Here is a 14925-nt window from a genome sequence, read left to right on the forward strand (position 1 = left end):
CGATTTATTTTCGGTTTCGAAGCTTACCAGAGGCATCTAAAGCTGCGTGGATCTTTTTATTCGAATCTCCGAATCAAACTCAGGTAATCATCCAAACTTCTTCGTTTTTCATCGCAAAAAGCTCAACGAAGGCTCACAATCACAAATAAACGGTGAATCAAAGAAAGATTTTGAAAAATATTCGAAGAAGTTCGAACGAAACCCTAAAAGTGTAAATCGTCCAAGATTCACCGTTTATTTCATAAATTTAGGTTCAAAACCATAATCAGTGAAGATAGTAGTTCGAATTAGGGTTTTGTTTCCAGAAATTTAGAAAAGAAAAGTTGAAACCCTAAAAAACCGTAAAGATCCAAAATCAAACCTGTGCAAAACACGTAGATCGAAACGTTTTGAACATTCTTCTTCAAAGAACATATAGATCGAAACGTTTCGAACTCTTTTTCTTCAAAAATGTCAAGATCGAACGGTTTGAACAACTTTCTTCAGAAAATAGCAAGATCGAAGTGTTTCATGTTCATTCTATGTTTGATTCGTGGTTTGATTCATGGTTTATAGTTCGAAAATCATGTTTGTTGTGAGAGAAGCCATGAGAGAACGAGAGAGTCTGAGAGGAAGAAAGAGGAATTAGGGTTTGAAATGATTTGGACCGGTCACTCTTATTTTTATATAGGAGTGAACCGGATTGGTTCATGTGAACCGGTCTGGTTCACTCCTGGATCTTGTGTTAGCCGTTGATCTTGCTGATTGATTAGATGTGTGGTCCTGATTTGTTCCTTTCGTGTGTCTCTTTGAGCTTATCATGCGCCATGCATTCCCAGCCCTTAGATCTAGGTTTGTGATAGACTTGGATCAATCCAACGCCTCTGAGGCATCTGGATAGTCCAAGATCCACCGTTAACCCTGGGCTTGGGCCTGGATTTCCTCCTGCTTCCGTTTTTTTTTAGTTTTTTTGCTATTTTCCCCTTGTTTCTTGCTTTTTTACACCACTGTTTTGTCCAAAATTGTTGTAAAAATTCCTAAAAATACTATGTGTTTTTTTAACGTGTGGTTTGATGAATTTGTGATATTTTGTTACATGATAAAATTGATGGAAATGTATGTGACAATTCTTTGATTAACATCTTGCTTTTGTTAAATTTGTGTGAAATTTTATTGTGATTTGGCCACAATGCTTTGACACATGATGTGAGTGCTTTATGTGTGATTTTGCGATGAATATGACTTTAAATTTGTGATTGTTTCACTGCCTCATGAGTTGATTTGTGAATTTCTTGTATTACAAGTTATAAAAATGCTTTAGTGTGTGAATAAAAGTGTAAAATATGTCTAGGAGTGAGTCATGATTTCTTGGCTTGGTACTTGTTTCTAATTCTCATGATTATGATGGAAAGAAAACCCTTGGAAAATGTCATGATGTGAGGATTAGAGGCCATAGTATTTGCCCCATTGTTGTGATAAATTCTTAGGTATATTTGACTACCTTTTGTTAAGTCTAGCTATTCCCTTTATGGTTGTTTTGGGTTGCTTTACTATGCAAATGTTACTTACTTACATTTCATTTTATGCTTTAATCTACTAACATTTTCATTTCATGTTTCATTCAATCATGAGCATTCCATACTTCATCTCCTTCTTCACTCTTATTTCTTACATTTTGAGCTTCATCAAAAATTAGAATGTAAAATTTAGGAATTTTGTAATATTACTTCATGTCTTTAAATTCTTGCAAGACCATAGAATGTATCTAGGGTATGATGTAATAAGGACAATGGACTCTAATGATGTACACCGACACAAGCACCGACACATGCACACACACCACTTTAGGTATATAGCTAGAATATGCATGTTAAGATGTATGTTTAGGATTGTATGTTTAGATGAATGCCTAAGATTTATACTTAGAAAAATCATTTTTCAAAAAAAAAAAAAACTTGAACAAACTTCACTCAAATCATTTTCAAAATAAACCTTGGGATCAAAATCCCATTGCATTTTCCCTTTTATTTTCTTAATCAAATTTCAATGAAAATTAATAATACTTGACTTTTTTTTCCAAAATAACTAATCATACCTCACCTTTTCTTAAATTCTCATGCCCTTGAGGCCTCTCTCTCTCATTCTTCAAACTCCAATTTTCAAACTTAAAATCAACCAACAAAAACAAAAACATTTTTTAGAAGAGAACTACGGTGGATTTGATCCCTTAAACGGGTACGTAGGCAAGGAACAAAATTCCTTCAATTCAAATAAAATAAAAATCCAAAAACACTCTCCTCCCTCCAATTCTTCACTTAGAAACTCTTAGGTTTAATAAACACTTTCAAAATAGCATTTAAAAATAAAGCGCGCGCGTAGAAATTAAAGACGGTTCCTATAGAATACTATAGTCGTTATGGGTGCCTAACACCTTCCCGTAGCGAAAACAACTCCCGGACCTCGATTCTCAAGGGTTTTGCTTACTTTTTCCCTTCCCAAGAAAAAATAAGATATCACCGGTTTAAAAGGTTCAAACGTAATCAATGTTTGACACCCGAAAACCAAGATAAAACAGCTTTTAGGTCCTTTTTCTGTTATTTCATTTTGGGCCCCAAGTTTTAATAAATTGCAAAAAGGTCCTCAAGTGCTAAAACCCAGCAAGGTCGAACCCTTCTTAGTTCAAACCCAGGTGGCAGGATTTCATTGGCTTACAAATCCAAGTGTCAGCTATATAAGAGCCCAATCATCACATTCCCCATTCAGAATTCAACAACTCATCAAATCACAGAAACAGAAAGAGATTTTCTCTCTCTTGGCAGTTAGATCAAAATCTCAGAATTCACCAAGAACACAAAGAACACTATCAAACCCTAGAATTCCAGAAAATCAAATTCATCACCAATTCGATGAATTCATTGCAATTCTCAGAGATTCAAGCTTGAATCATCATCATCGAATCGCTTTCTCTGCAATTCAAGCCCAAATTCATCGCAAAAGCAACGAACCTGGACGATCACAGAGAGAGGTTTTTGAGGTGAGAGGAAGAAGGATCGAAGCCAGATTCTAACCGGAGAAGTCGAAGAGAAACATTACCGGTTTATTTTCGGTTTCAGAAACTTCAAGCACTTACCAGAGGAATTTGAAGTTCTCCGAAGAATTCTTGTTCGAACCTCCAAATCAAGCTCAGGTAATCTCTCAAAACTCCCTCGTTTTCATCGCAAAAGCTCAACGAAAGTTCGTAAGCACAAATAAACGGTGAATCGAAGTAGGTTAACAAGTTTTTATACTTGCTCTTTCACAAAACTTTGTAAAGATTGAAAAGATTTGAAACCGAAACTTCAAAATGTAGATTTACAACGTTTCACCGGTTATTTGTCAATTCTGATGTTTGATTCGTGTTTAGATTGAAAAAATAAATGGATTAGGGTTTAGATCGGAGTTGTTTGAAGTGGTGCCGGAATCTGGAAATTACGCCGGAGAAGATGAAGATTCCGGCGGATCTATGAAGATCCCGACCGATCTTCATCTTCCCCGGCCGTTTCTTTCCAGAAACCGTCGAAGGGAAGAACACCGGTGAGAAGAGAGAAGCGAGAGCCTCTCTCACTAGAACTAGAGAAGAGAGATAAAGGAGAAGAGGAAATGAAACCGGACCGGTTTCAAACCTTTATATAACCAATGAACCGGTCCGGTTCATTCCTGGTTCATCTTTCCCTCAATCCTCACCGTCAGATCTAGGCTTGATCCGTTTGGATCGATCTGACGGCTCCTGTTGTCTCCTGAGATCCAGATCCAGTATACGTATGGGCTTGGGCCTGTGGCCTTTGTTTTCTATTTTTTTTTTGAAATTTCTTGCTATTTCCACACTGTCTTGTGATATTTGCACCCTTACCATGCTTATATTTTCTTGAAAATTTCTAAAATAATTTGTGAACGTTTTCTATTAATTTTGTCATCTTTTTGTGATAATTTTGTACTGGAAAAATGGATAAAAAAAAATGTGTTGATTTCTTGCTTTATTTCTTGAAATTTTATGTTAAAGTCTTGCAAAATTGGCGTAATTTTGTTCTCAATCCTGGATATATGTTTGTGATTCGTGATGTGTGATTTTGTGAGGAATTTACTACTGTTTTGATGTGTTTTGTACTATATGTGAATATATCGTGCTTGGTTACTTGCTTTACCAGCTTTGTTTGTGAATAAATAAATGAAGAATATGTCTAATTTTTCCTTAAAAATGTTTAGTGTGATACATGATTTTAATCCTCTTTGCAAAACCTGAATTTATGCCTTTGAAAATGTGTTGGATTGTGAGGATTATAAGTCATGTGAACTTTGCATTTTTATGATAATTTTAGGCATTATCTTGATTTATGTCTACTTGTTTTTGTGATAATTTTCTTGGTTTTGTTATGGTAATTTTTGCTTGCTTCACATCTTGATATTATATCATGTGCTACTAACCCCTTTGTTCCATGTTTCATACATCATAAGCATTCCATATTCCATCTCTTCCTTCCCCTTTTAATTTCTAGCACTTTATTTTGCTTTAATTCATTTTTATGCGAGATTAAGTTCTCGCAAGGATAGTAGTGTGTATCTAGGCCAATGATGTAAAAGGACAATGGACTCTAAACATGTACACCGACACTCACCGACACAAGCACACACCTCACATGGATACTTTAGATGTATGTTTAGGGTATGCATGCTTTAGATGTATGTTTAGGGTTTGTATGCTTTAGATGTATGTTTAGGAATCTTGAAACTTAGAAAAATCCATTTTCCAAATAAACATGAATAACTTCACTTGAAAAACCTCAATGAATCTTAACTATACTTAGACATTTTTTTCAAAATCACTAATTCAACCTCACATTTTCCCAATTCTTATGCCCTTGAGGCCTCTCATCTCAATTCTTCAAAATTTCATTTTCAAACTTAAAATCAACCAACAAAAACAAAAACATCTTTTTTGGAAGAGAACTTTCATATATGCTTATGAAAGTTACAGTTTCTTATATTTATAGAGAATTAAATTTTTGCTTATATGCTTTAGCAAATTTAGGTATGACTCTTAATGATTATATTAACTGCAATAGCATCTCTGCCCAAATTAGTGAGTATTTTGTTGGAAACAAGTTTGGTTTATCAAACTTTAGATTCTTAAATTTCTGAGAGAGATACTCTAATTGCCCACTGTAGCATCTCTTTTTCTATTGTATATATTTTTTATTTAATATATTTTGGTGAGGTGATACTCTAATTGCCCACTTTTGGTTTAAAAATAAAAATTATTGAAGACGGTATAAATCCCATTAATATTCTTGATATATTAAATAACATATTCCATTTTTCAAACAATGTATAAAAAATACAGCCTAGCAAAATCAATGCAAATATTTTGCTACCACAATATACCGTTTAAAATTGGTCTTTCAACTATCAATGATAATTTTCGGTAAACCATCATACGCATAAATGACCCATGGTTTGGGCAAAATGTAAGTTATTTGTATCACATTCATTTTGAGGTGTAATATGGACCTCTAAAAATGATGTGAGGATAAAGAAGTTAGTACAAGAGAGTATGATCCGTTTTGGAACATGGAATATAGGCACTCTTATAGAAAAATATATTGAAATAGTTGGTGCTATGACTAGAAGGAAGATTATTGTACGTGCCTATAGGAAATTAAGTGGGTGGATTAAAGGGCGAAAGAATTAGATAGTTCAAGGTTTAAGAATTGGTACACTAACAAAGTTAGATCGAGAAATGAGGTAGACATTATAGTGAATACGGAATCAAAGAAGGATATTGTATATGTAAAAAGGATAGGACATCATATCATATCTATACAATTTATAGTGTAACAATACGTCTTTAGTGTTATAAGTTAGACAGACAAATAGGGTAGACATTATTGTTGATGAGGAATGAAAGAAGAATATTATAGATGTGAAAAGGATAAGAGATCATAGCATATTCCTAAAAATTGTAGTGGAACAATACATCTTTAATATCATGAAATTAAGTGGGTGGATGAAAGGGCGAAAGAATTAGATAGTTCAAGGTTTAAGAATTGGTACACTAACAAAGTTAGAACGAGAAATGAGGTAGACATCATAGTGAATACGTAATCAAAGAAGGATATTGTATATGTAAAAAGGATAGGACATCATATCATAGCTATACAATTTATAGTGTAACAATACGTCTTTAATGTTATAAGTTAGACCGACAAATAAGGTAGACATTATTGTTGATGAGGAATGAAAGAAGGATATTATAGATGTGAAAAGGATAGGAGATCATAACATATTCCTAAAAGTTGTAGTGGAACAATACATATTTAATATCACTAGTGCTTATGCACCCTGGGCAGGGTTAAAAAAACTTTAAAAGTAAATTTTGGGATGATTTAGGAGGCTTAATTCTAAATATACCACTAGGAGAAAATATTTTTCTACGAGGGAACCTAAATGTGAATGTAGGGAGTGTTTTGAAGGCTTGAATGGGGGTATGGTCTAAGGGAGATATATGCAGATGGTAAATTCATATACAAGGGTCGGGTGCAAAAATCATGAGGCCGAGGTGTACACTAGGTTGCTTTAATCAAAGACCAAACCCAACAAAGTACCACGACAAACCGTGGTGCTGCCTACACGAGAGTACCCCTGTCTCACAACCTAATGCCCACAAAGATCCTCTAAAAAATCGCAGCTGCACTACAACAGGTCGAAATACCTATAACTAAAAAACAGAAAAGCCAAGCGGACGCAGCAACAATTATGCACAAACAGAAGCCTCCCAGCCAGCTGCTACATCATGTAATAGCAGCGCAGAACTGACACTAACACACCCACAAATAATGCAAACAACATAAGGTTAATGCAGGACCTACTGTGAACGCCACAAAACTGTCATATAGCTTTCCACTATGTATATCTTGATTAATTTGTTCCCATTTTCTGTTCTTTAATTGATTAATTTTTCACGTTATCTAGATTAGTGAGCATTCATGACATCATTTTGTTGCAGTTTTTATATCTATTTATTTTCGCGTTAAATAAATAATGGCTTGGGAAATCCTTTATAAATAAGCTTATTTTTTTAGTTTGAGTTAAGCTGAAAGAAGCTTTTTTCGATTAAGAATTGAGTCGTAACTTTAACATCATTTTTTCCGTTGCATTGCATATATTCTCTTACTATCATTTTTAGTTTTTATGACAAAGACAGAAGTGAAAATAGACATGTTTCAAGACATAATGTTTTTTTTTTTAAGGCCAGAACATGTTGTAATTGTCATTGATGAGAATTAGAACAAATGGCGTGTCATTATGAAACTTTAAAAGGAAAAGCTGCACTTAAAATGCATTAAGAGGTAACATAAAACTTCAAAGTAAAAACATGTCTCCACTGAGATATACTTTGTTAGTGTTGACTCCACTGCACTTCTCTTTGCGTACTGCTTTGTTGTTGTTTTTGAAGCAACACAAGTCAAATACTGCTTGGAATTCTGGGATGACGAGTTTAGCATCAGGGTGCAAATGACATGGACGAGGCAATTATTTTTATAAAAAAAAAATTTAGACAAAAAATTTATTTCAAATGGTTCTGAGATCAGTTATCTCTCTTTTTCTCAAAATGAAAAGCTTATGCAAAGGAAGTAGAGAGAAACTACTCATGTTATTGTTGAAGATGTGAAGAAAAACAGTACTTCACTAATAACAAATAGGGACAAGGGTGATACATTTGAAGATTATTATACATTAAGAAATTTAGCACATTCCAACCTTGATGACAAGGTTCTTTTCGAGGGGTGTGTTTTTTAGGATATAGTAAAGGCTGATTAGAGTAGTTTAAGTAGTTAAGAGGTACTTTTTTTAGGATATAGTAAAAAACAAACTAAGAGTTACTAACTCTACGATACCATTCAGCATTTTCTACATTTTTTAAGCTGATATATTTAAATATAAAGGATTCTCATATAAAGCTAATATTTTTTCTTTCTCTTCAACGCACACACATATGCATGCAAAGGTGTTAATATTAATTTTGTGACTTTACATTTAATATGCAGATCTGCGTATCAGTGACGATGACTTAAAGAAGTTGTGTTTGATTGAAATTGAAATGTTGCTTTAGGAAAACGGACGGTCTCTTATTGACTTCAAATCTTTGCCCAGGTCAAACGCAGCAGACATGCCAACTTTCACAAACAAGCTTATCGTTGATGAGCTAAATTACAACAAAGATGAACTAGAAAAGACACACGCTGATGTTGACTGATGAACAAAGATGTGTGCATGACAAGATCATGGAGTCTGTTGGTTCTGACGACGGTGGTTTCTTTTTCTTATATGGTTACGGCGGTATTGGAAAAACCTTTATATGGAAAATATTGTCGGATGCTGTTAGATCGAAGGGGTTAATTGTATTGAATGCTGCATCCAGTGGTATAACGGCTCTTCTATTACCAGGTGGAAGAACCGTGCACTCGACGCTAACAGTCCCTATTGAGATTAATGAGGCATCATCGCTTACGATGGAAAAGGATAGTCCTAGGGCTGACCTGGTGCGTGCTGCAAAGTTGATAATTTGGGATGAGGCTCCAATGATGCACCGATGGTGCTTTGAGGAAGTTGACCGATCAATGCGTGATATCATGTCCAAGAATGATTCCTTAAACGAGTTTAGACCTTTTGGTGGAATGACAGTAGTTTTAGGTGGTGATTTCAGGCAGATATTGCCTGTTGTCCGAAAAGGAACGAGGTAGGATATTGTTGATGCCTCAATTAATTCATCAAAGATGTGGGCTTATTGTAATTTGTTGAGGCTTACTGTTAATATGAGATTGGGTGCATCTTTGGTACCTGCAGAGCAGGAAGAAATTCCTAATTTTGACAAGTGGATACTCTCAACTGGAGACGGCAACGACGCTTCGGATGAGAATGGTGAAATGCAAGTAGAAATTCCTGAAGATTTCCTCATATCGGACACAACAAATCCGTTGATGTCACTTATAAACTTTGTGTATCTCGATTTGAATGATAACCTTGGTGACCCACTATTTTTCCAAGAAAGGGTAATACTCACACCAACGCTTGATTCAGTTGAGCATGTTAACGAATATATGATGTCGCTGATTCCAGGTGAAGAGAAAGAGTATTTAAGCTCTGATTCTGTTTGTCGATCGGGTGAAAATTTTGATGTCCAAAGCGAGTATTTCACAACATAATTTATTAATGGTATTAAGAGCTCTGGAATTCCAAATCACCGGTTGAAACTAAGTGTGGGATGTCCAGCTATGCTGATGAGAAACATCGATAAGGCCAATGGACTGTGTAATGGTACGAGGCTGACAGTTACACATCTAGGGAAGAGCACGATAGCTGCTACCGTAATTACAGGAGAAAGGGCAGGTACCAGGGTATTCATTCCTAGGATGAATCTTATTCCGAGTGATCCAGGACTACACTTCAAATTCAGGCGCATGCAATTTCCATTGACGCTTTGTTTTGCAATCACAATAAATAAAAGTAAGGGTCAATCTTTATCTCGAGTGGGAGTTTATCTTCCTAAGCCCGTGTTCACGCATGGACAACTCTATGTCGCTGCCTCTCGAGTTACTTCTAGAAAAGGTTTGAAGCTGCTCATCTTGGATAAAGATAATAATGTTTACAAGGAGACCACAAATGTTGTGTATCGTGAAGTTTTTCCAAAAGTATGATCATTGGTACGGGTGTGGGGAAAATTTGGAGTTTTAGTACAGGGGCGGGGGCGGGTGTGGGGGATGCTTACCCTCTCCCCGCACCCACCCTCGCCCCGCACCCGCTTTCTAAAACTTTCTTTCTTAAATTTTATAATCTTATTTCCATAAGCACCAACCTATTTTAATATATTATTACTCTTTAGAAACATATTTATTATAATTATTTTGCTCTTTTGAAAAAAGTTTATTAGATAAATAATTATTAATATAATTATTGTGTTTTTGTTGCTATGAAAAAATGGAAAAATATGTATATTTTAAATATTTTATAAAAAATAAAGTTTTCACGGGTGGGGGTGGGGGCGGGGTTGGGTGTTCAATTTTTACCCCCGATATGGTTTGGGGACGGGGGCGGGGGCGGGGACGGGGATACTCAAACCCTCCCCATGTCTGCCCCATTGCCATGTCTACGTATTGGTCTTTACAAGACATGCAATTTCTATATAAGCAGGTCCTCCTGCCATTGACTTTTAATTGATGCACTTTTCGGGTATAACAGTACGCAAATCTTTTTTTTACATCGTTGTTACCCCAAAATACAATATTTACATTAGACCATTGGTTTTGTAAAAAATAAAAACAAATAACAATCGACGTTTATGTAGCCCAAACTATATTTATACACACCCATAAAAAATTTAACGTTTGCATTCACAGACTAGGTGTATACATCTGACACTGACTATTATATAAAAAAATACAATTTTTTTAGTTTTTATGATTAATAAAATACATTATGTCAACAAATAATAATATACAGTACGTCGGCGTATTTTTGCATAAATATCACAAATGCTAAGTTTAACAATGAGTACATCTTATACTACAAATAATTAATATAAGTATAAATCCAAATAATTTAATCGTTATATGCAATGTTTAGATATTTCAAAATATATACAAAATTAACAACATTAAGATGATATTTTTTCCATATCAAATTTAAATTATAACCACACTTATAACTTTAAGATAACATAATATAAAATCTATACATTTGATCAAAAAAGTTTTTTATTTCCCGTGCTTGGCACGGGTCACTATACTAGTTAATAATAATATTTTACTAAATGATACTAATTTTATCATTGGAAATCAACACAATTAATCATTTGCATTAATATCGTGCATAAATCAACGACTATTATTTTGAGCCGGACGAAGTAATCAATACCTTATGTGCTCCAATAAAAAAATTGAATCCTTTTAGCAGGTCCTAATATTGCTTATATCTATTCTTTTATCTTTTGTTCTAGGCATATTACACGAATTTGACATGTTGATTTGATCGAAAAAAGCCATTTTTCAGTTCCTTATTCTTGTAATCAAAATAACTCTGATATTTTTGTTATTGGCATATGACACGAAAATGGTTCTAATTATTTTGTGCAAATATAGAAATGGAAATACACTCGCGTGTGATAATCCACTTGCAAAATTTAAATTATCTTTTTGATATGATATATAATTAATTTCAAATAGGAAACACAAATATTGTAATTTATTGTAATATCTCACTCGTTAGTATTGGAACTATATCAGTCGAAGGTGCGCCAGAGAACAATGTTCATGAGATTTACTACGATGAGGGATGTTTTTATGAGGCAGTGTCAGTTAAGCACGGGTTAATTATCAGAGTCAGTGTAAACACGAATAAGAAGAAGGGCATTTTGGTATTTGCATGCAAGAAGTATATAAAGGTGTTTGGAGCCAAAATCTTCATAAACTCTTGTTGTTTCTCTCTCTAGGTTTTGAGAGTTAGAATTCTCTCCTCCTTCTCTCTACAAGTCTCCCCCTTTCCCTCTCTAATCCATCATTCATTCCAAATTATATGACATTGATGAACAAACAAGAATCATGGCATCTTCATGAGCAAGAAATTAAGGAAAGATTGGAATGGTAATGCATTGGGACATCTTGATCAAGAGTATCAAGAGCTAGGGTTTGGATTGAAGGAAAGATAGAAGTTGGAGCTTGGAGTTGTGATTGTTGCAGGAATCATCTAGGTGAGTTCTTAGATAGTGTAAACCTACCTTTGGTTGGGTGATTCTAGCAAGAAAACATGTATTGTGCTAAGTTTAGTTTAGTAGAATCTTTAGTACCCAATGTCCAATATTGTTGATTATGTGTTAATAATGCCATGCAAATGATTCTTAATGTTTAAATATGTTGCTGGAAGGTATTGTGCATTGCAAGAACAAGTTTTGAGGTGTTTGGGGTGAAAATTCGAGTGCTACACTTCAGGACCCGAAGAAACTCGCTATTAGTGAAATATTTCGCTAATAGCGAAATTCTCCAGATGAAACTCGCCATTGGCGAAATGGGTCTGACTTCCCCATTTTGCCAATTGGCTTGTGGACTCTTAGGAGGGCCTGTGGTGCCGTCCGATACTTTTTTATCGCAATGTTTTCCAACTACAAAACCCATAAACATCATTGAAGCAACACACGTTACAGCGACTGATTCTTGAAATGAAATCATGGCAATATTAGCATGTATGTCAAGAATGGCCAAGAGAGTTTAAGCATGTTTATTTGGGTAGCAATAAACTAAGAATGGGGAAAGCATAGAGCCTCGACATAGATCGTCGAGAAACTAGAAAGTTAGCAAGAACCCTAAGCAAGTTAAGTTATGAATTGATAGGCATAGTCTCTTCACTATAAACAAGAATGGTTAATTAAGCAAGTATTAAGACAGATTATCATATATGGTCAAGGCCATAAAGTAAGATGTAGGTGCTGTGTCTTTCCGTTATCCACGCCAAGGGGGATACGAGAGGTTCTCGCTAGGGGAACGGGATACGCTCTGCAAGGTAGGCCCACACGTCACTGAGGGAGTCCGATGTACCTTAGCTAGGTTTCCATCGGTCAAGTAAGGGATTAACTTCCGGGGTTACTCCACTCGGGATTAATCCATAAAATGAACCAAGATAACTATGTTTGTTCAACGCTGACCTCTAACATAATGAATGAACATGATTATGATATGTTATGTTTATGATATAAGAAATGTGTCAGCTTATGTAGCAAGATAAGACTATGAAGTTATACCGTCGACGACCTTAGGACCTCCCCAATATTCCGGTTTAGAATCGTGTCATGAATAAATTATGATCAGACCTTGATGCGTTTAGCGTACATTGATATAGCGGTCTTAGGTTCCCTTAACCGCCATGACACATATATGTATATGACAAGACTTGTAAGATAAGTTAAGAAGAACATTATGACGGATTTAGCATGCACGACCGTCTAGGTAAGCATAGTCCACACACGTATAATCAACCGGCAGTTTGTATTGTAGACACGTGGTGACCATAGGTTTTCCCCGAGGTTACCTATAGCCTAGGATTAGGTAGAACTCACTGAGACATTATGTCTCATCTCAATCCTTTTTGTTTCAGATAAACAGGTTGGTTTAGCAGGATATTGCAAGCTTGTAGCCGGATGGATAATCAACATGTATTCGTTCGTACCCGCTGCAGGATGTTATGGACTTTACGGATGTATTTTCTATGTTTTGGGACGAGTAGTAATGTATTGTCGATTGCACGAACATGATTTGTTGTATATATTATTCATTCGAAGACTTATTGTTGTAAATATTAATGTATCCAATATCAAGTTAATGCACATGCTAAACTTTCTAGATACGTTTAGTATGGGCGTTACATTTATAGAGATTGGAGACGCATATTCCATTGAGGATTTTCTCTCACGAATCATCCTACACTTATCTAACATGTTGCAACACAAAATAATATTAAGTAAATAAATCTTGTACAGAAAGATGATTGCTTATGCACAATTTTATTTTAAGAGTTGATAATTAATAAAGCAAAACAATTGTTGGAGACAAATTTTACCGATATGATATATTTTTTTATCATGTCAATAAGTGTGCACCAAACACAAGATATGATAAAATAATGCTATCATATTTATTATCATGCATGCATCAAGCGCATGACAAGATAGATGTCTATCTTATCATTATCATATCATATTCTTATCCAACTTTTTATCATATTATGTCTATATTATATCTTGCACACCATTCAACATTTTATCCTATCATGTCTTTATTCTATCTTGTACAACAAACATCCCTAAATGTAACGCCCAATTTGAAAGTGTCTAGAATATTCAAATGTGCGCTAAAACTGATATTGGATACATTAATTACACAATACAGAAACGACATCAAGTCGAGAGTTTAGATACAACGACATCCAAAGTCATATGTTACATTATTACACACCAAAGTTTGACGTACAAGTCTAGCTACAAAAGTTCATAACAACACAACTCATAATATAACATATGCATCAACTAGTCCAACACATAGTTGGTTCCACGCAAACACGATCAATCCAAAGCTTTTTCTTTACCTTTTCCATGGGAGACCTGTGAACCTGAACAAATAAGGAGAGGGATGAGACATAATGTCTCAGTGAGTTCTATCTAATCCCTAGGTTAGTGACAACTTTGGGGAAAACCTACGGTTATCATGTGTCTACTTTACAACCTGACGGTTGATTATACGTGTGTGGGTACTTTCATAATTAGACGGTCGTGCACTCTAATGTCGTCACAAGATTCTTCTTAACTTGTTATAGGTCTTGATATCACTATACGTGTCATGGCGGTAAAGGGAAAATCTAGACCGCGATGCCAAGATACGCTATACGTATCGAGGCCTACATAAACATATTCATGACACGATACTAAGCCGGACGATTAGGGGAAACCTAAGATCATCATCGACATGTCTATCTTTACTTGCTCTAATACATAAGCTAGAACGTATCTAACATCATCTCATAACCAAATATAATTAAGTTCGGAGTTAGCGTTGAACAATAATAATATCTGAGTTCATTTTACGGAGAGCCTCGGGGTGGAGTAAACCAGAGCACAATTCCTAACTAACCGAAGAAAACCTATGTAAGGTATATCCAACGGTACTCCCTATGCGACATGTGGGCCCCATATGGCTAATCCCATTCCACCTATGGAAACCCCTTGAGACCAACCTAGTGTGGATCGCAAGAGACACGTCACCTACTAGTTATTTAAACTTTATATGAATATGATATCTAATCGTCCACGTCTAGACATAAATAATTTCATGCATAACTATCTAGTTCTCAACAAGCTATGTCGAGGCTCTA

Source organism: Medicago sativa, chromosome 2, assembly GCF_051527215.1.
Source record: "Medicago sativa cultivar Bolivia chromosome 2, Bolivia_mono, whole genome shotgun sequence".
In the NCBI taxonomy this organism is placed as follows: Eukaryota; Viridiplantae; Streptophyta; class Magnoliopsida; order Fabales; family Fabaceae; genus Medicago; species Medicago sativa.